Source organism: Aethalodelphis obliquidens, unplaced genomic scaffold (genome assembly GCF_003676395.1).
Source record: "Aethalodelphis obliquidens isolate GAN/ISIS:26980383/991018 unplaced genomic scaffold, ASM367639v1 scaffold8, whole genome shotgun sequence".
NCBI classification, from domain to species: Eukaryota; Metazoa; Chordata; class Mammalia; order Artiodactyla; family Delphinidae; genus Aethalodelphis; species Aethalodelphis obliquidens.
In genome coordinates this window covers 40332162-40355491 of record NW_020837952.1, presented here as the reverse complement: position 1 = coordinate 40355491, position 23330 = coordinate 40332162, and the positions used below count along the sequence as shown (strand labels likewise).

The window sequence follows — 23330 nt, the reverse complement described above, 5'->3', positions numbered from 1 at the left end:
AAAATAGATTACTCCCGCTCAGGCTCAATTATGATATAGTTTGAGCCTGTTGTATGTTGCTGGCTTGAGTGTCATTTGTGTGAGCCATAGAGACATGCTTAAATCTGAGTTGGAAGTACGTGACTTGCAAAAAAAGCTGAGACATCCAATTTGTAAGACAGCAGAAGGCATGAATCAGATACAAAAGGACAAACACTGTTTCTCAGGGGAAAAATCGAAAAACTGAGATGCCAAACTTAGGGGGTGAGGTTGTTTTGGATGGGAAAGTTGGAAACTTGATTCTAGGGAAAGAAATAGATTGCTTCACATTTAATGAGCTTACAATACAAATGAAAACTAAATTTATTTCTGAAGATTATTTTAAAATAAATATAAGGATTTACATCTATTGTGAAATAAAATGCTTAACCTAACAAAAGTTTAGTACTCATTTTAATCTTCCTATGCATAAACACTGGACGAAAATTTTATGTCTCTAAATAGTCATAATTATACTATTCTCTAAAAACAAGTGCCTAGGCAGTAACCAAATAACTAACTTAAAATTTTAATTTTCAAAATATTGCCATGCAGACAAGATTCCTAAAGAATGGCAAGGCCCATCCACAATTTGGCAAAGGAATAGAGGCTATTTCAAAATGTACTGATTTCTTTTTTTCTTTGTTTCATTATCTGCTTTTTTAAAAAATATTTGTTTATTTACTTTGGCTGCTCTGGGTCTTAGTTGCAGCATGCGGGATCTTCTTTGTGGCATGTAGGCTCTTTTAGTTGCAGCATGTGAACTCTTAGTTTGGCACTAGTTCCCCAACCAGGGATTGAACCCTGGCTCCCAGCATTAGGAGTTTGGAGTCTTACCCACTGGACCACCAGGGAAGTCCCTCATCATCTGTTTCTCAAACCACCTGCCTTTTGTCTCTACATGTCACAGATTCACCGTTTTTTTTGAGACTGGATTACTATTAATAACTGAATTACTATTAATAAGCAATTGGCATTTGAAATAACTATATCAAAAGTTATAGAAGGAGTAGAGATAGCCTGCCTGGCACTAGGATATTCTGTCAAACACATGCTGTGCATTCCACACGTCCAGGGATTACCATGTAAGGTACTTCTGCATTCTCTATAGCACTCAATGCTAGACGCCTAATTAGTCACCAGTAAGTGCTTATTGACTTGTCTTCTGTAAGAGTGTAACCTGCCTTGATTTCCTAACCCTCCACTCCTCTCAGCTAGAAGTCCTTCTCCTCCCCTGAGCAGCACATTCAAACTTTTATGCCCTTAGTTCTTTTTGAATTATGACTAGGTCTTTTTCTCCCCTGATGGACACTAAGCCCTTTGGGGACAGAGACATTGCTTGCTATCTTTCTATTCCTTACAGTGCCTGGTACATTGTGGATACCAGACACATATTGGTTGGAGGAATACTTGAATGAAGCGATCATTGAAAAGTAAATATGAGAACTGGAAGACTTCCAGTTCCCAGCCCTAAAATTGCTTGAGTATCTCTGATAAAATAAATCGAGGTTTATAGTTGTACTTGTAAATACAAGGTGTAAAAAAGTAGAAAAATAAGAATCTATGTTCATATGTTTTGTTTCCCTTACAGGAAAATCTTTATAGATCACAAAGTACATGTGTTTTATTCATAATAACTATTACTGACCCTTCACATTCTGGATGTTAATGCTTCTGATGAAATACACTAGGATACAAACATCTAATTCTTTTCTAAATAGAGCTGCTGATCTTCCAGCAACAATATTTGTCTCTATTCCTTTTTCCTAAATATTTTGGCTCCTCTTCCTAGAAGACAGATTATTTCTCTTGAGCATTGTAAACTTAAATCTCTGCCTTCCTAGATGCATTTTCATCAAAGTATTTTTCCATGACTTTTATAGTCATGGTGTGCAGGAGTGGAAGGAAGAACACTAACATTTATTCATTGCCTGTTAAGTGCCAAATATTGGGCTAGGCCCTTTTTTTTTTTTCTTCTTCAGTACGCGGGCCTCTCACTGTTGTGGCCTCTCCCGTTGCGGAGCACAGGCTCCGGATGTGCAGGCTCAGTGGCCATGGCTCATGGGCCCAGCCGCTCCGCGGCATGGGGGATCTTCCCGGACCGGGGCACAAACCTGTGTCCCCTGCATCGGCAGGCGGACTCTCAACCACTGCACCACCAGGGAAGTGGGTTAGGCCCTTTTATATGTGGTATCTTGAATCCTCATGAAAGACCCCATGAGTTATGCCCATTTACACATGAAGAAATTGAAGCTCAGGAAGATTTATCTTTCTCATTGTCTTACAACAGATAGTGTAAGCAGCCTTTGTAAAGTGTCTTTGTGTTTCTAGGTGTATGAGAGGTAATACTGAAATACTTAGCACTTCTGACGCATTCCAATCAAATAGAATTTGCAGATAGGTAACTTTTTTGAGCTTTGGAAAGCAGTTCTGACTGTGATCTACCTAATGGTTTGAGTTTCAGGGTGCCCAGAGAAACAGGATGTCCTGCCCAATGGCAAGCTTCCCTCTGCCTATAGGACAAGCACCTTCAACTGCACAAATAATCTACATTTCAGGTCCATAAAAACAGGAAAAAAAATATATATATATATATTCAGAAAACATATGAAATAAACAATATTTCAAACTTATTTTCACATTGAAGAAGTGGAGGGAGAAGGGAGCTGAATTTATTGAATACTATAATCTGCTTTAAAAGGATGTTCTAGATTTACCAGGTCAATATTTTATACACAGTCAAGTAGGTTTATACAAGCATGGCTCACTTACTATTGCCCACTGCTACACTCTTTTTCACTATGGAGAGAACTCTGTCAAGAAAAATATAATCTTAGTTGTGTTTTTATTAACCTCGTCTTTGACCCTGAGGCTAGATACTACCTATGGGTTAAGTGGTGTGACTTCTATATAGACATACTTACAGAAAGCCTGCATTTATAACACTGAAAAATTCAGACTTGTACAGACAGGTGAAGTAATAGTTTCAAATACCATTAAACAGGATAGTGTTTTGGAATACATTTTCTTCCTCTTTAAACAATATTATTCAGTTATGATTAACATACAATCAACTGCACATATTTAGTGTCCAATTTGATGTTTTCACATGTGTGTATACCCATGAAACTCACCACGATACAGGAAAAAAAAGAACATATTTATCATCCTCACAAGTGTCCTCATGCCTCTTTTAATCCTTTCCTCCCTCAGACCCAGGCAGCCACTAATCTTCTTTCTGTCACTATAGATTAGTTTGCATTTCCCATAATTTTATAAAAATGGAAACGGGGGTTTCCCTGGTGACGCAGTGGTTGAGAGTTCGCCTGTCGATGCAGGGGACAGGGGTTCGTGCCCCGGTCCGGGAAGATCCCACATGCGGAGAGGCTGGGCCCGTGAGCCATGGCCGCTGAGCCTGCGCGTCCGGAGCCCGTGCTCCGCAACAGGAGAGGCCACAGTGGTGAGAGGCCCGCGTACCGCAAAAAAAAAAAAAAAAAAAAAAGGAAACATACCGTGTGTGTACTCTTTTTTGATCTGACTTCCTTCACTCAACATTATTATTATGGGGTTCATCCATGCTGTTGCATACATAAGTAATTCCTTCCTTTTTAGTGCTGAGTAGTATCCTATGCTGAGTATGAATATACCACAGTTTGTTTATCCGTTTATTCATTCATTTACTCGTCCTCTTGGTTCATGCTGCACTCCACACCAAAATTACTTTCTCTGATTTGCAATTTCTGATTATACCCTTGGCAGTTACCCAGGTATAGTTGACACCTGTGATTTTTGACTGTCCTGTATCCATCCCTTCCCTCTTACATCTGTTAATAGCACCCTCCTGTTCCTTGGGCAACTTCATCTTACCCACTCCACATGGTCAGGTGGGACTTTTCTGGTTACAGGGTGGACACCTATGACCCAGGCTGGACCAATCCCAGTTCTTCCTTCGAATTTTCTGAAAGAAACTCCTTCCCTTTAGATTAGGAACTGTGAGGGTGTGATCCCAGAGGTGCCAGTGAACTTGAAGAGAAGCCTGAGAGAATGAGGTAGAAACAGACCGAAGCCCAGATGAGAGGTGGCGTGACTGTTCTCTGAGGCAGACTTCCCGGATCCAGCTGATGATAAAGCTCACTCATCCCTGCCCTTTTGCATTTTAATTAAGTGGATGCCTACATCCACTACCCTACTTATGGTAAGAGTAAACCCTCATTTTGTTTTGGGGGGAATCTCTTTTCCCATGCTCTCAGTGCATGGTATCCAGGTGAAGCAAACTCTACCCTGGCTTTAAGAGTGGAGTATATGTGGCCAATCACTCAATTGCCTTGGCCACAGTGACACTCATTGATTCCAGGTGGGCTATTTAGAGTAATGTTTGTGCTACTGGGGATGCTGCTCCCTTTTTTCTGCAGGACTTGAACTGGAAAGTTTAGAGCTACAAATATTGCAGCCATCTTTTGACCTAATGGGGGAATAAGCCGAGGCTGCCAAAGGCAGAACCAAAGGAAGGAGAGAAACCAGGTTTTGATGCCATCATGTGGACTCCTTGGATAAGATATCCCTGAAGCCTGTACTCTGGTCTTTGCAGTTATGTAAACAACAAAATTCCCCTTTTGTATAGATTATTTGAATTGCTGTTTATATCACAAAAGAAAAAGTTGTGATACAGGTGTTTTTCATTCATTATTTCATTTAACTCCTACAACCTGGCAGGTATGTTATGATCCTAATTTTACATATAAGGAAACTCCTAGTTAAGTAACCAAAATCTCACAGTGGCAAAGCTAGGACTCCCATGCAATACTGCTTCAGGGCTAGAACACTAACCTGCTTAGCCTCGTGCTTTTTTAGCCTTTCTATTACATGAACTTTTAATATTAATTAACATTTGCGGCTTCCTCGTTGCTGAAATAAAGTTACGTTTATAAGGCTTAATTCTTCTCCTTCTCCTTTGCCACTGCTTTTTACCTAATTCTTGTCATCTTTTTTCTCTTCCTCGTTCTAAATTTTTCCATTTTCCCAATGTTAAATGCCAAACATGTGCTCTAGTCTCCTCTTCACAGGTCCTATCAACTCTAAAATGGTCTCAGGGTCCTATTGGTTTGGACCAGGCAAAGTTAGTTTACTGAAAAACTTGCCCTTCTGAAGTAATAGCTAAAGACTAAAAAGGTCACATCTACAAATCAGTCTTATAAACTTCTCTAAAAGCTAATCACTGGGCCAAATTTCAAAGATGACAAAACCCAAAGGCCATTGCTGCTACTCCCTTTCTTCTCTCATTCTTTCAAGGATGAAAAGAGGTCAGTAATCATTCTGATAAGCCCTTGGGAAAATGGCTAATTGCCACATCTTCCTTCTTAATGTGTTTAAGAGGGAAAAACCTTTACTGCCCTAGCTCCCACTTTTCAACAAGGTTTTTTTTTAAAAGGGGAGGAATTTGTTAAGTCTTAAAGGTGGCTTCATGTTGTGCTTCATTTCTCAGGAAGCTCAAATATTTATTAACAGCCCATCCCTGCTTTTTTTTTTTTCAGTAGTCAGACCATCAATTTAGTTAAGAGCAGGTAATATCACAAGGTTTAAGAAAGAAAGAAAGAGAGAGGGAGAGAGAGAGAGAGAAAGAAAGGGAGGGAAGGAGAGAGGGAGGGAGGGAGGGAGAGACAGAGAGAGAGAAGAAGGAAGGATGGAAGGAAAGAAAAAAGAAAGAAAGAAAGGCTATTTAATCCCTTCTTAGTCTCTTAATAGAGCCTTGTGTGGAGCCTTACTGGAATCCTGGAGACTAACACGCTGGAGACCAAAAAAACTAGCAATTTTGTCAACAACTAAAGAACAACTTCATTTTAAAACGAAATGTTTGAAAACTATGTCTTCCTTAGCTGCCAAGACTGAGTTTGGTTTCTGGATTTATTTCCCTTGTAAGGACACCTGACCTCACTTTTCTGAAAACTTTTTATAATGTTGCCTGTACTGTACCAAATATTTTGGATGCTATCTACCAACCCTCTACAGTTAAATGCAGTATTTCAAACACTGAAAATTTGAAAATGTAGACAGGGAAGGCGTTTCCCTCCCCCAATTTGTAACTTGTATGTATTCTGATAATGATTTTAAATAGATCTGACTTGTAAACTAACCCTTCATAGTTAACTTTTAAAGTGATGGGCTACAACTGTATCACTGTGCATTGGTATCAAGCTGTTCTGCAAATGTTGGAATGGTACAAAATATTTACAAAAAATAAATGTTGGGGTGAGGCTAGCTGTTTTCCTTTCAAAGCAGGTTCAAAAGATCCTTTGAAAATACACTTTTCTCACCTATAGCTTCACTTTTACCAAATGTAAAATTATTTTGCTCAAATGATATTAGGGGAAGATAGTTGATTGCTACCCTTAGCTGATTTGCTTCACTCCTGTTGCAAAAAAAATAGATTTACTGCATGGTTCGGCCTAGCAAAATAGAGAAGTGTGTAGACAAAAAGCTTTTTACCAATTTGGTAAGTTAACTAATTTCTTTGAGAATTTTTTACAATTATTAATAATTGGAAATGGTCCAAAAATTCATACATGTATAAAATTGTTTTGTAGATAGGTAAAGCTATGTATTGATGTTGTGCAGAGTAGTGGTTTTCAAACTTTCTTGTGCAGTGGAATCCTAGAGGACTTGTTAAAACTGCTTGCTGGGCTCCATCCCAGAGTTTCTGATTCAGCTGGTATCAGGTGGGGCCTGAGAATTTTTATTTCTAGGAAATCCCCAGGTGATATTGCTGCTGCCAGTTTAGGGACCATCGTTTGAGAACCACTGATGTTGAGCAACTGAAAACCAGCTTAAGTGTCTTTTTTCCATATCTTATCTGGTCATGTTTCACATTTGTTTCCCAGGCTATGTCACTCTCAGAGTGTGAATCACAGCAAAGATTTTCCAGCTCCATCTCCTACTCTCTCTGTCCAAAATTCAATGACCTTCAGATTCTCCCCTTCAGGGGCCCTCTTTCCTGAGGCTGAAGAGTAAATGCCTCAGGCTTCAAGAGAGCAGTTTCCCAAACTGTGCTCACCTGCGATCCTGTGTCCCTCAGTATTTTCATATATGTCCTGTGATTAAAGCTATGTAACATTTTGGGATACACTGGTTTAACTGGAAAGAAAGTTACTTTTAATCTCGGAACTTCTCAGAGCTTTTAATATGTAAATGTGCATTGTGAATTTCCAAAAGAGATCAAGTAGTTGGATTGATCTTGAGATCCTTCTCAACCCTTTCCCCCCACCAAGTTCTACAGAGTATCTATTAAGCACAGTTTGGGAAATGCTCTAAGTAATTTTATAATTTAACTTTATTTTACCAGGTTAAAAAAAGTCTATATTACAACCTAGGAAAAAGTCCAACATGCCAAAAATATGATGTGTGAATTTTAAATCAATTTTAAAAAGGAATTACATAAATGCACTCACCCATTATTTTGACTGAATGTGACTTTTCTTTTTTGCAATAAGAACAGATAAAAAGAGATCTACCCTCTTAAATTCTTCAGGTTTCAGTATAGTATCGTTAACTATAGGCACAATGTTGTACAGCAGATCTCTAGAACTTTTTCATCTTGTATAATTGAAACCTTATACCCATTGAAGAGCAACTCCCCATTTCCCCCACCCTCTAGCCTCTGGCAATCCTCCTTCTACTTTCTGCTTCTGAATTTGACTATTTGTCATACTTCATATAAATGGAATCATGAATATTTGTCCTTCTGTGATTGGCTAATTTCACTTAGTGTAACGTTCTCCTGATACATCCATGTGGTAGCATCATTTCCTTCTTTTTTAATGGCTGAATAATATTCAGCCATTAAAATAATAATTGTGGTATGTAAATACCACAATTTCTTTTTTCATGTGATCTTTTCTTGATTGAATCATTTACCAAGTTGATACAAAGAAAGAACCCTTTCAGCCTCTGCTGATAATCAAGCCTTTCCTGACCTCACCACCTATCCTGTCCCTCCCCTCAATTTCTTTTCCATTACTGTTTCATTTTCTTCATTAGATTTCTCATGATTATGAGTTATCTTATGAATTCCTTAAGTGAGTTACATGCTTATTGCTTGTTTCTACCACTAGCAAACAGTTCCAGGAGTGCTATACCTTGTCAGTCTTGTCCAATTCTGTATCTTCAGTGCCTAGAATGATGCTTGGCACATCAGGAGCACTCAGTAAATATTTTTTTGATGGAAAGAATGAATAGATCGATACAATCATCATCTAAGTTCTAATTATGAAGTCTTTATTATTGTAATAAAAGATGTAGGAAGAGGAAAAGGTGCTCTTTAGCAGCTTTAGATGAGGCAATTAGAACAATCTTTTGATTTCCAATGGAGTATTTCCAATATAATGATAGAAGGGGGAATTATTAATGTGAAACTCAGGATGCTATTTTGTAAACTCACTTGTATTATGATTTTTAACATTTACTAAGGGTCCAAAAAACGACATACAATTATCTTTTAAAATAAGACAAGTATGTGAAAAATACTTGGCATATAAGTAGCTCTTATAAAAATATCCACTTTTCTGTCCTTCCAACTTTAAAAGATCTCTGAATGATGCTACTTCTTGCCATATTACAAAGTGCTTTGAATTGGACAAATCTAAAAAGCATCAATTACAGTGTTTTTTGTTTTTTATTTTAAAGGAGAGCTTGTTATATATTTGTGTTCTTGTATGATAAGCAAGTGTTACATATGTGTAGAGCATAAATATTCCTAACTTATGGATTCTGGTAATTTTAGAGGTATGGGAGAAGTCTGATTGATTGTATGATTGTTGAATATTACAGTAGATACATTCAATTTTGTGCAAGAAAATAAGAGAAGTCATCAGGTATTATTTATAGGAGGAAAGGATTCACCCAGGAATCCAAGAAGATAATTGTCAGAAGTCCTTAGGACATAATGTGATTTGAAATTACATAAAAAATTTATTGTCTATTTCCAGGTATTACAATGGAACAATATATCTCACTTCACCAGGCCTTTTACGTGGTTTTAATTTTTTTTTTTTTTTCTTGTTTAGGTTGTCTTCATCCGGTCTCCATTCTCTTTTTTTCTGGTCCTCGCATTATCTCCCTCTAGGGGTTTATGTTTGTGTTTACTTTATGCTTCTATCCTTTTTAGTGGAAAAAAGTGGGTCAGTATTACTTCAGTTTGTCTTCACTTTCACTCCACTGTTCATTCCTGAACTAGCCTTTAGCCTCTGGGATAGAAGAAAGTAAAAACATTGACAGAAACTGGGCCAACCTCTCGGGCGGGCCCCCTCCTCCAAGAAAACAAAACCTAACCAACTCTGCAACAGAAGTTCCTTTCTGATCTCATAGCACCTTCTATTTCCCTTCACATAAAGCTCAGATTTTTATTACAATTGCTTATGGAGTATTTTTCATCCCAGGGAGACTCTCCGTCCTCTGAGGACTTAGTATATTGTCAAGAACATAATATAAAGAAGTTTGTAGTTTAAATGAATAAATGCTGCCTGTGTGAGTGAATACTGCCCTGGTACCCACCCAGCCACCCACAATAAAGGAGAAAACTTGCAGCAATCAAGCTCAGGTGTGGGCCCTTTGACATCAACTTTCTAGAGAACCAGTAGAGAGCTGCGGCAATGGTATCTAAATTACATAATTACTTGGATAATTTAAGCAACAGTTTTTGTTTTGTCGGGGGGTGGAAGATGAAGGGGCTGAACTATTCAGATAATTTCTTCCCCAGTCGCCGTAGACAGGCACTGCCTAACCTTCTCACCCTTGCGGGGGTCTCTTCACCTCTCCCACCGCCCTCCAGCCACTCCAGAAGCCGGGCACGGGAGACTAAGGCCCTACATCTCGGGGTGGGGGTTTCCCGGGGATACCCCGCCCCGCCCTCTAGGCCCCGCCCCTTCCCCGCCCCCGTCGCCGCCGCCGGCAGGGGTCGCGCTGCCTGCGGCGAGCTGCTCAAGAGGGGGTGGGGGAAGCTGCCGCAGCCGGTCGCCTTTCTCCGCCGCCGCTGGTTGGATCATTTCAATAAAAGTGTTTTTTCTCTCTCGCTCGCTCTCCCCGGGGGAACAGGCGGAGGCGTCAGTCCGCAGCCGCCGAGTGAAAAAGCGACGCATACGCAGCGAGCGTCTCCTCAGCTTCGCACGGCCCGGTCCCAGAGAAGAAGGAGCCCGTGTCCGGCCGGGCCGCCGCAACCGGGCGTCGGCGCCTCACTCCCGCTGCGGCTCCTCCAAGGGGATTAGTGGGCCGCCTGCGCGGCTCGGCAGCCCGGGAGCCATGTTGTCCGGGGGGCTTGACAACGCGTGAGGGACCGGCGGCCCTTCCCGGAGGCTCGGACCCTCGGCGTGAGCTGGAAGGCTGCTGCGGCGGCGGAGGCCTGCGCCTCGGAGGCGCCTCGGGTCTGCCAGTCGCTGGGACCCGGACCTGCATCCGGTCGCCGCGGGCGTCGGAGGAGCCGCTTTCCTTGTGTGCCTCGCCTCGCCAGCTCTCGGGACGCGGTCTCCGCACTTGCTGGTGAGTTGGCGGCTGGCGGCCGCTCGGGGCTTTCCCTGCTGCCCCGCCGACCCTGGGCTGAGAGCGGCCGGAGGGTGCTTGGGACTGGGGGCCGGGGCGGACGGCTCAGGCCCGGCCGGGAGGTTGAGGAGGACGGCGCGGCGCAGGGGCTTGCTTGTGTTTGTCGCCCCTCGGGTCCACTTCGGACCCCGGTCGCCCGGGCATTTCCGGGCGTGGGGTGGGGTGTGAGTGTCTGACGCTTGGGCTCCTTCGCGAGAGGTGCCTCCAGCCGCCGCCGCCTCCGCGCTTGCTGCCGCTTTGGTCTCCGGGGGAGGCCGGTCTCCCCGCGAGGCCGAGGAGGGGAGGAGGCAGAAAGTCCCCCGAGACACAAAGGTCCCCTCGGCGGGGGTGGAGCTGCGAGGGCGGGCTGCGCAACTCCGAGGGGAAGGAAGGGGCGCAGGTCCGCGAGAGGTGGGAGAGGAAGCGGCGGTGGCCACCGCGTTTCCAGCTCCTTGGAGACGCCGGGGGTGTGCGTGGGTGGGGAGCGGGAGGAGGAGGGGCCCTCGCGTGAGGAGCCGGCCGAGACAAAGATCAGGGCAGCCTCCCGCTGGCGAGTCACACCCCTGAGTGTGGGTCAGAGCAGAGGTGGAGGGAATGTGGGAAACCCAAAGAACCGATGGGGAGGGGCACATGGGGCGGGGGGGGGGCTGCCAAGTATTGTCGTCTCCGTCACAGTGGCTTTTCTCAGCGTTTTTGTGCCCGATGGTTTTGCTCCGCAATTCAGCTGGATAGCTCCAGATTCGCTCCCTCCCATCACCCCCTCCCTGCCATACTGACTCTCCTGTGGTTTTCCCCTCGTTCTCCCCGTACCTCTCACCGCTCCTTTTTGGGTAAGCAGTATTTTGCCTTCAGCTTGGGGAACGTTTGCTAATGACAGGATGTCTGAGCTTGTTCTGACCCTGAACTGCCTTGAACTCCTCTCTCTTCCTCCCACCCTTTCCTTTCTGGGATCTTATAATGTCACATGGCCATTAACAATTAGCTTTTCTTCTGCAAAAATGGCAAAAGCACTTAGCTGAAATCCCTGGCGCTCCTTCTTTATATTAATGTGTCCACCAGAGACACGTCGTTGGTCATGGATTATCAGCTCTTATTAACCAAACTAACTTTTTAGATAAAAAAGTGGCAAATTTTGTTTTGAGTTTTGACTATTCCTAGGGTCAGCAAAGTGTATCCCTGGCAGCCGCTAGACCTCCTGTCACTTATCAGGAAATGCTTGACTTAGACAATTCTTTCCTCCAACTTTGCTGATTCTTTCTCGAGGCTTTGTTGAAGGATTTCTTTTAAAAGGCGCTTGCGTATAGAGTAACAAATCTGAGTTACTGTATTTTAGACTTATTTTTTTGACTATTGGACAGAAGAAAATGAATGGGATTTAAGATCTTTGATGCCTTGAGTAAAGGAAAGCCTTCCTTGAAGGTAGAAATAAGGTTCAGCCACATTTTAAGAAAAAAATTTGCTAGCATTAATATTGATTTTGTTCAGTTCTTTTATGAGATTAAGTAGTTGGTTTATTTAATGTTGAGATGTTGCTTTGTTGATGAAGTCATTTCAGTCTTTGTAATCCTAGCACCTGCATACTTCCATAAACAACGGGTTGGAACAAAAGAAAAAAATGTGGCTATATTTAAGGAATATTCTTTTTTTTTTTTATGAGCGAGATTGTTGGAATTAAAAGTGATAACCTATTTGGTAAGTTATCTCATAGGTCAGGAGCACTAAAAGTTTGAGTGCTGGGCTTCAAAGAAAATAACTTAGTCATTGAATTTAAGCTGTTTTAAAATTACTGTGCAAATATAATTTATTATTGATTTTTTAACAGCGAAAATAACATATTGGAATATGAATGGAAAGAAAAGTAAAGCCTGTTTGATGTTTGGGACATTACTGTTGATGTCATTGTAAGAACAGTCATGTCTTGCTGCTTATTGCCATTAAAATGTTGACACTATAAAAATTGTGAAAGGGATTTCAGTTTAGGGACCAGTCTCTGAATTGAGGGACTCCCTCAATTCTTTGTGAAATTAACAGGTCATACCATAAATAATCGATGTTTTATTTATTTATCGAAAGGTCATATTGAGGATACGCTGATTTTTTTCCCACTACATATTAATTAGTGTCTAATTAGATAGCTCAAGTTTTATTCTCACTAGAAGGAAATCTACCAAAAAGTTAACAAAGATTTCTGGGTGGTGAGACTTATGGATGAATAAAAATACATTTCTTTATTTTTCAAATTTTCACATTACTTTTACAATCAGTAAAAAGAGTGTGTGAAGAATTAAAGTCTTGTTTAAAAGAAAAAAAAGAATTAAAGTCTTGTTAATATCCTAATTTGCCTGTTACTTAAAGAAGCTTTTATAAAATGTGTAATTTATTCTCATCCTCGGATTCAGGCCCATTAAAGTCACTTTTAGTGTGAGGTATTTGAAATAGTGCAGCTTGTGAAATGTACTCTGGTTACCTGAAGGAAAAAAGAGATACATAGTAAGGAAAGATGAAATTAGAATAATTAATTCTAATTAATTAATTAATTCAATGTATGGTAGCGATCCAGTGTGGTAGCTTTGTACACCAGCAATCTTGTTCTAATAAGTCATTGGTTTTACTAAAATAGAAAAATTAAATTTTATCTTTTCTGTAGTACAAAATAGCTGTGTTGAATAAGATTTTAAAGTATATAAATGTTGATATATTTAGTTTTCAGTTACTTGTTTAGTCCTACAATTATGGTGGAAAGAGATGGCATATAAAATAATTTACTCTATCAAGGCTTTTGTTTTTTCCCTTATTTTCAGTAATGTTTTTCTCCTTTTCCTTTATTGGTGAAATAGTACTAACTAAAAAACTGCAAATATTTTATTGTGAACAATGGAACTATAGTGGCTTCTGAGATGGATATTCAAAAGTGAAAATGATGATCCTTAATATAAAAAAATTTTCTGTGAACACAAAATTTTTGCGGTGGTATTTTCTTTGTTATTGTCTAATAATACTGAATATAGGGCATTACATTTTGAATCTTTATTACTGTTCTCTAGTCTTAATAAAAATAATAACATCATGTCATGGCATTCATTTATATAGATTTTATACTTCCATGATGTGTAATTACAATGAATGTATTGCTGTATTGTAGAAAAGAGACATATGTTAAATAGAGTATTTTATCTATTTCAAAAGTTGCCCCCTTTCATACATGTGAAGGAAAAATAGTTTTGAGTTCTTTGAATTTTGAATGTGTAATTTTTGCTTAAACTTTTAAATAGAAAAATTATTTTAAATGCATTTTGTAAACTGTGGGATTTTGCATTTGAAATGATGAAGATAAACAGTAGGTTTATGGCATTTTTATATGTACTTCATATAGTATTTGTCAGGTAAAAAACTGCCTACAATAGAAAACCTGGTATAACTTGTGTTCAGCCTACAGTGTTGGCAATTTCTTTGACTGGTGATGAGAGGACCTATTAGACTGACTTTTTAAAAAAATGTCTATGAGCCAAAAAGTCTTACTGTCACCAGTGAATTCTTTGTCATTATTTTGCTCCCAGGCTTTTTTTTTTTTTTCAACTTTTTATTTTGTATTGGAGTATAGCCAATTAACAATGTTGTGATAGTTTCAGGTGCACAGCAAAGGGACTCAGCCATATATATACATGTATCCATTCTCCCCCAGACTCCGCTCCCATCCTGGCTGCCACATAATATTAAGCAGAGTTCCCTGTGCTATACAGTAGGTCTTTCTTGGTTATCCTTTTTAAATATAGCAGTGTGTACATGTCAATCCTAGACTCCCTAACTGTCCCTTCCCGTTGTCAGCTACTTTGATATCTGCAAAATATTTGACCTGAAAACAGGAATTGCCAAGGACCAGAAAAATGTATTGAATGTATTTGAGTGTCGCTTACCTTTCCTAGCCTGTTTTCCTCTCTCTTTTGGCCAGCTTGGAAAATCAGTAGACGTCTATGCGTAAATCTAACAGGTGGGGTGCCTACTATAAATAACGTATGTTCTGCAGTAACATATAATATTGAACATGGTATTTAAGGAGTAGATTTATAAATCCATGACATTCTGCAGTAACATATGATATTGAATACTGTATTTAAGGAGGTAGATTTATAAATCCATGACATATCGGGGTAAGCGAAAATTGCCTTTATTTTGATTTTTTTAATGTGTTAAAATTAGTTCACATTATTTGAGCATGTGTCATAAAAGGGAAGATAGCGCCAGATACATACTGTGTAGATTGCTTCAGTGTTGGGGAAAAATTTGCCTTAAGGTAGATAAAATCTATGTCTATATTTATACAGGTATAAGTACTTACTGGTTTTTGGTTTGGTATTGCATATTTTAATTAACTAAAGTGTAATTTTGATCTTTGAAGTTGTACACTTCATATGTGGCTATGTATCACTGAAAAATGGAAATACCAGACCAAATTGTACATTTTTGTCATTTTTTATATTAAAAACTGGTTCTTATATAAATTGCATATTAGTATTGTTATTATCTCTTATTCAGATTTAAAAAACAGAACATGTTATTGACTTGACCTAAGAGTAGTCCATTAAAGTGAAAAACAATGAAAGAAGGTTTGCTTTCTTTCGTTTGTGGTAAGAGTTTAAAAGGTTAACAAAATCTCTTTTTAATAGCACATTTAAAAAAATAAATTTATTTTATTTTGTTTTATTTTTGACTGCGTTGGGTCCTGCGTTGGGTCCTCGCTGAGCACGGGCTTTCTCTAGTTTCAGCGAGCGGGGGCCACCCCTCGCCACAGTGCACTGGCCTCTCATTGCGGTGGCCTCTCTTGTGGAGCACGGGCTCAGTAGTTGTGGCTCGCTGGCTCTAGAGCACAGGCCCAGCATTTGTGGCGCACGGGCCTAATCACTCCGCGGCATGTGGGATCCTCCCGGACCTGGGCTGGAACTCGTGTCCCTTGCATTGGCAGGCGGATTCCCAACTACTGTGCCACCAGGGAAGCCCTAATAGCACATTCTTGTTAGTGTAAATACTTTCAAGAATACTCTAAATTTTGTATGCATATTTGTAAACAATGGGAAAAGGACCCAAGAATAATTTTTCTTTCACTATATTCATTACTAACTCACTTTGGTCTTATCATATATTTAATCCTGCTATTTTTACAGTTGATGGTTAATATTTGTTACTAGTGTGTGTTAATGTTAAATGATATAAACAAAAGTTGGTTAAAATTGGTATTAATACTTGTGAAAAATTATCAGGTAACAACACTGAAGCTCTTACTCCAAATTTAGAGGCATTATCCTTTAAATTAATTAATACATATTTTTAAGTATTTTATAAAATAAACTTTTGAAGTATATACTTCCAGGTTTTAATATTTTAATTACTGATTTGTATTGCTGTTTCTGGTGAGAAGGAAGCTTTTTGTTGATTTTTTTTTTTCTTTTTGTTGATTTTTGAAGTAAGTTTTGGATTCCTTAAGCAGACGTTAGTCCCTTGAGCCCATCTTACTGAATTATTTTTAAGAAATGATTTTTTATCTATGGCTTTATTATACTTAATAAATATGCATTTTTCAGTTAATTCAGAGATGTAATCAGTAAGTACCTTTAAAGCATTTGTCATGTCCTCAGCATTGTGTTAGTCATTGTACGTTATAAAAATATACTTTAATGGGTAGAAATAATGGCAACATTGGTTGTCTGGAATGTTCTGTCCTTGGCCCCTCTTCTCATGTTTTACGTGATCCCTGGGCATTCTCATCTGTATTTAGTGCTTTGTTCTTATCACCTATATGCTGATGATCTTCATATCTTTATTTCTAATCCAGACCTCTTTTTCTTAGTTCTTTTCTAGCTGTCTCCCAGATATTATTGCCTCTTGGCACTCCCTTACCAGAGCTGAACTCTTTTATTACCCCCCTACCTCTATTCCCAGCCACAGTGAATGCGCCACCATCAGCCTAGTCACTTAAGCCAAAACCTTTGGCAGCTTCTTATGTTTTTCTGTCATGCTCTTCTCCCTCTAGTCCAGTCAGTCACACCCAATCTTGTTAATTTTATTTCCTAAACATCTTTTAGATTTATCTTTTTCTGTTGCCACTTTCACATGTCAGGATTTTGGAATGCCTCATCTGAATTACTACTTCCAGTTTTACCCTATTTTAATCTAACAGTTATTCATTCTTACTTTATATATGTCTTTTTTTAAAAAGTATAGCTGATTTACAATATTGTGTTAGTTTCAGGTGTACAGTGAAGTGATTCAATTATATATATACTTTTTAAGATTCTTTTCCATTATAGGTTATTACAAGATATTGAATGTAGTTCCCTGTGCTATACAGTAAATCCTTGTTGTTTATCTCTTTTATATATAGTAGTGTGTATCTGTTAATCCCATACTCCTAATTTATCTACCCCCCCCCTTTCCTCTTTGGTAACCATAAGTTTGTTTTTTATGTCTGAATCTGCTTCTGTTTTATAAATAAATTGATTTGTATTATTTTTTAGATTCCACACATAAGTGCTACAAAAGAATATTGGTCTTTTCTCTGACTGACTTCACTCAGTGTGGTAATCTCTAGGTCCATCCATGTTGCCGCAAATGGCAATATTTCATTCTTTCTTTATGGTTGAGTAATATTCCATTGTACATATATACCACATCTTCTTTATTCATTCATCTGTTGATGGTTTGTGTCTGTCTTTTTATCCCTCTGTTCTTTTTTCCTTCCATCCATCCGTCCATCCATCTGTGCATCCATGTCTGAAGTGCATGCCTCCTCTATACCATCACTGTGGTCAGTGCTAGAATCAAAGATGAGGAAACTGGTGTGTTGATATTACAGTGCTGTGACAGTTGGAGAGAAATTCTCATTTTTGAGGACAAATGTCACTTCCTCTGAAGTCTTCTTTGATCCATTCTGGCAGAGTTATGGTGATTCTGCTATAGCATTTATGTCTACTATAGTACTTAATATTGTATTGTAATTAATTATTTACAAATCATCTACCCTTTTGTCTGGCTTTGTGCTACAGAGGGGCCATGCTTTTTAAATTTTGGTATTTCCCCCATATTATGTATTGTTTAATTGAGTGAGTGAAGTGATGGAATTAGGAGAAACAACACTGAATTAGTAAATTAGGGTCAGATTAGTTATGACCTAGAAAGGGTCAAGAATTAATTTTGATACAGTAGAAAATAAAAAGCCATTAAAAGTTTTGAGTGTTGGTGCTACATGTAGGCCATGTAGGCTGTGTTTGTATGAGAGTAATTTGGATGCAGTTGGTAGGCCAATTTGGAGGGGCAATAATTTGGTATCACTGGGCCTTTTTAACTACTCGTGAGCTGTACTAACTTGTTAGTGAAAATGGAGAGAAAAGGGCTGTAATCTTCAAAGATTGTTATCTTTTAGACAAATTAGAATCTAAAATTACAATATATGTAAATAAAATATCTATTTCTAAAGGTCTAAAAACATTGGTCAATATCAAGAGTGAGATTTGGATAAAATTTCATCCTTAATGAAATCCAGCTGTTTAACTGTATAGTACTAGACTTAAATTCATTAAAATAAAATACAGAATTGCATTCCAGAACTGCATTTAATGTCATTCCTGTTACCCTGATAGTTATGTATACAGTTGACCAGGAGATATGTTTTCACTGGAATTACTGTAATTAAATAAAAACTGCTTTATGGTCTACTTTTAAAATTAAAGACATTTTATTTAGGTTTTTATCAGTAAAATTGAGTTTTAAATTATATCTCTGATATAGTAAGTGTGTGATTAAAAACTAGATTCATTGGAGAAATCAGATTTATTTGAGAAATCAGATAATAATGCTTCCCCAAGTAATAACTGATAACTATGTGATCTTGAGCTAGTTACTTAAACTCTTAAGGGTCAGTTTCTTCTATAAAATTGGGAATGACAGAACCTACTTCATAGGGCTGTAGAAATTAAATGATATGTATAAAGCACTTTGCAAAGTACCTTGCACCTAGTGAGCACTCACAGTTAGCAATTATTTTTATCACTCTGTATTATAGCGGGGAAAACTTGGTTATGGTACTAGAATTGTTTTGCAGATCCATTCCTTCAGGTTGATGAATGTCTAAATAAGTGGTTCACAAGGACAATTGAATCAAAATAATCTCTGGCTTTTTAAACCGTACATACCTCCTGGATTTTCTAATATGCCTCTCCCACCAAATTTGAGAATCAGTGTGTTAGTGAGTTAGTGTTACTAATGGGTGTATGTTGTACCCTGTAGGTATATTGGCAGGAAGGGAATAGTATAGACTAGTGGACTAAATAATTTAGGATATTCATTGTTGTTTCTTATCTAATGATCATTAGGGATAAAACTGTTGTAATCTTCCTGATGAACACATTGATAAGCTTTTCCTTAGGGCCAAATTTTTCGTGTAACCATTTGCTCTGTTTCCCTTCTTCAGGCTTGTGCTATACCATTTCTTTGACATCTTAACAGTTTAGGCAATATTTGCTTTCCTTCTTAATGACTTTTGTATGTGACTCAGCTTTTCTGAAGTCAAAATAGAATAACAGGTAATACAACTTATCCATCAAGAGAAGAAACTGGTTTGTTTTTTCCCTTTGTCATAAAATCTGCTTAGATGTTTACTGTTTATTATTATGTTTTTGTTTATTATGTTATGTTCTTATAGGTCAGTGGCCTTAACCTGAGCTTCAGAAGCACTCTTGTTGATTTAAAAAAAAAAAAAGAAAAAAGAAAAGCTAGAAGCCTGTGTGAGTGTGTGTGTGTGTGTGTGTGTGTGTGTGTAAAATCTCAAGCTCTGTCCCAGAGCAACTGAATTGGATACTCTGGGTTTGGGTTTTTTTTAAAACATTCCAAGTAATTCTTGAGTTTTAGAGTCATTGTTCTAGGATTTAAATTTAAAGTAAAGGCAAAATGATTAAAACTTTCATCATTCCATCCTAATTTTTCTCCCTTTCTATTATTCTATTTTGGATTTGCTAGTTTAATCATGTTTGGGGGGAAGTTTTCTTAAGTTGATGTATAAAAGTCTTCTGTTCCACTTATTTACTTTTCCCTTTAATGAATGTTTTTGTCTTGCTTTTTTAGTTTGTTTTGTTAAAAGGTAAACTGAGGCACATTAAAATTTTCAACTTTATTTGAGCGTACATTGATTTGAATCAGGCAGAGCCAAGCCAAAGGTGGTTAGGAGTGCTCCACCAACAGGAGCTAGGGTGGAGGTTTTCATAGAGAAGGCGTGGAAGCGAAGCAAGGAAGTTATTTGATTGGCTATAGCTTAAGTGGTTACCTTATTTAGGAAAGCCTAGTTGGTTGGTTGTGATTGCTGGTTCTTAAGTATCATTTCTTCAGATTCAAGTGTATTGAGTGTAGCTTAGGTTTTGGTTTGTTTACTGCCACCTCAGTCTAATGCCCTTCTTGTTTAATTATTTTAGTTTCTTATCAGTGTCTTACTGTTTTCTGTCTTTATAATCTCAATTATTATGTTTTAAAAATTACCTTTCAAATATAAGAACATAAAATAATGTAGAAAATAGACTATAATCTAAATTTCCAGTGTGTCTTTTTGCAAATGTACGTAAATGTATTTTATTTTGGAGGTTTTTCCATATCTAAAGATCTTCCTTTATTTTTAATAGTTGTAGTACTTTTGTTGGATATATGATCACTCAGTCCTGTGTGGATCTTTGGGTTGTTACCTATTCTTTTGCTATTACTTTGCCAAATGAACAACATATACATACAACATTTGCATAAGCAAATGCGTGATTTAGATTCCAAGAACAAGGATTTCCCTAAAATTCATATGTTGAAACCTAATCCCCAGTGTAGTGGTATTTGGAGGTGGGACCTTTGGGAGATGCTTATGCCATGAAGGTGGAGCCCTCATGAATAGACCTAAGAGAGATCCCTTTCCCCTTCTGCTGTGTGAGGACACAGTGAGAAGGCAGTCTGTGAACTAGAAAGTGGGCTCTCACCAAGTACTGAATCTGCAGTGGCCTTAATCTTGGACTTCCCAGCCTACAGAACTGTGAGAAATAAATTTCTGTTGTTTTTAAGCCACCTAGTCTAAGGTATTTTGTTATAGCAGGCCCAACAGACTGAGAAAGTTAACTTCAGCGATCATAAATTATGTCAATAGTATGATGTGATGAGAATTGCACTTCACCTCTATGGTCTTCCTCCCCCAAAATTATAACCCCAGTCTAATCATGAAAAAAACATCAGACAAATCTCAGTTGAGGGATATTCTACAAAACAGCTGAACAGTACTCTTCAAAACTGTCAAGGTCATCTAAAACAGGGAAAGTCTGAGAAACTCACAGCCAAAAGGAGCCTAAGAAGATGATTATACTGTAATGTGGTATACTCCATGGGATCCTGGAACAGAAAAAGGACATTAGATAAAAACTAATGAAATCTAAAGGAATGACTTTAGTTAAATATATCAGTTTTCGGTCAATAATTGTGACAAATGTACCATACTAATAAAAGATCTTAATAGCAGAAACTAGGTGTGTGGTGTAGGGAAACTGTACTGTCTTTGAAATTTTTCTGTAAATCTAAAACTATTATAAAATAAAACATTTATTTAAAAAAAAAGATAGGTGCTTCTGTAATTCTGTTATAGCCAAATTACCTTTTTTTACTACTACCTGAATGTATGAGAGGCTTGTTTTCTTATAGCCTCACCAGCTGAATGTGTTGTCAAACTTCTGGAATTTTGTCGGTTTCATAGATGAGAACTGGTGTAACTCAGACTATTGTGTTTCTCTCATTATGAATGACATTGAGTATTTTTTTTTATATGTTTAATGGGCATTTTACTTATTTTCCCTTTCTGTGAACTCTCATGTTCTTTATTTTTCTATTTGGTTGCTGGCCTTTTTTTTCTTGATTTCAGGATTTCTCTATAGGGAGATGAGCCCTTTATTTGTGATATGGGTTGCAAATATATGTTTAGATTCTTTGATATTTTTTCACACAAGTTTTTTCCTTTTTTATATGGTAATTTTTTAATGTTTCTGGATTTTGAAATATAGTTGGAAAAGTCTTCCCCACTCCAAGATTATAAAGGAATTCATCCAAATTTTCTTCCAGTACTTGTGGTTTCCTTTTTTACACTTACATCTTAAAATTTGAATTCTTCAGTTCCTCCCAATCATTGAGGCATTTTAAATGCTTAACCTTTTCTTTCAAATTACTCCTGTGTAAGCATGCCTGTGGTCTTATACGTACCTTAAATGATTTATAGTAGAAGAAATGTTTATACATTTACTTTTGGTGGATATGAAGTTTTAACTTTCTAGAAAATGTATTAAGCATTTCATTGTATCTTAATTCCAAATCATAGTTTAAAAATAATTTTAAAGTAATGAAGACTCCTTTAAAGTTTGTTTTCACTGTTATACTGTAGTATATTTAGCAGTATTTTTTCTTCTAGATCATTAGCATTGTGGATTATTCATATATTAATTTAGTTTTTTCCCCATCCTGTTTCTCCTAAGATTACGGTTTAGATTATTAAACCCCTCCGTGATTTATCTTCCATCTTCCTTAGAACTCCTCACTGGTTTTATGGCCCCTTTGATATTAGTAATCTCTTTATTTGGTATTATTTAGAAATTTAATTAGGCCAGTTAGCTGTTTTAACTCATTAAGAAGCTGGAAGCAATAGTGTCAGCAGATGTTGCCTAACGTAGGGTGCTGATTTCTTATAACATTTTATAAAGGTTTCATAGTTTCCTCGCACTACTTGTGATGAACTATTATTGCTGAACTGAATCTTAAGACATTTGAGAAACTATCTGATACTGCTGTGGAATGTTGGCTCCTAGAAAATACTACCCAAAATAACATGGTGAGTTTATTGCTTATTGTAGTAAAGGAGAACACCACCTTTCCTGAGTTGGTAGGATCTGCTGGGGGAAGAGGAGGGGTACGTGTATGGGTGAAAAGAAGAGCAAAGTTAGGAGGGAGAGTGAAGTTGGGATATTTACTGAGGATTTGGAATCTTTAATGCAGGTATTTCAGTGCAGGAGCTTGATTAGAATTAGTAGGGATCATGTAATAGTTTAGGATTGATAGACGTAGCAAAACAAGGGTTTTAAGGTGAGATTTTTTCAGAGTTTTGGAAAGTGAACAATCATTTGCTGCTATTTATTGAAAAGTTGAATAGTCTGATGTTGGTTTATATGGGGTTTTGGGGAAGTTCCTGGAATGAACAATGAAGTTATTTGCAATTCTTATCTGCCTGGGCAAGAGTTTCCTGGAATAGTGAAGTCTTGTTGTTGAAGACAGCTGAATAGTGATGCTAATGTAGACTGTAAACTCTGGGTGCAGATGGTTTTAGTTCTCAGTGCCCATTCAGAACCACAATAAGTTTGAAAATGTATTTATAAAAAGTCTAATTCTCAGGCCCGTCTACAAAGACAATACATTCTGTTGGTGAGGGGTTTGACATTGAAATTTTTTCGCCTGAGGAATGAAGCCTAGTAGGTAGTTGGATATATGTTTCTGCAGCTCAGAAAAAAGAGTAAAGTATCAGACTGGAAATTTGGGAGTTACTCTTTAGATTGAACTTGTGTGCCTAGGTGACTTTGCCTTAGGAGGAAGCATAGTAAGAAGAAATCTACTTGGGCCTTAATAGTGCTTAATGGCTATAGTGTGTGTGTGTGTGTGTGTGTGTGTGTGTGTGTGTGTGTGTGTGTGTGTGTGTGTGTGTGTGT

General features: G+C 38.1%; 1 protein-coding gene across 1 annotated transcript in view; it reads left to right on the top strand.

Annotated features, from left to right (window-relative positions):
• The first annotated feature begins 9968 nt into the window (after positions 1–9968).
• The window catches only part of CDK17 (cyclin dependent kinase 17), a 98935-nt gene continuing 85573 nt past the window's right edge, over positions 9969–23330 (top strand). The window contains exon 1 of the mRNA XM_027107248.1: positions 9969–10542. The gene's annotated coding sequence lies outside the window, so the exon portion shown is untranslated. The remainder of the gene's footprint in view (positions 10543–23330) is intronic.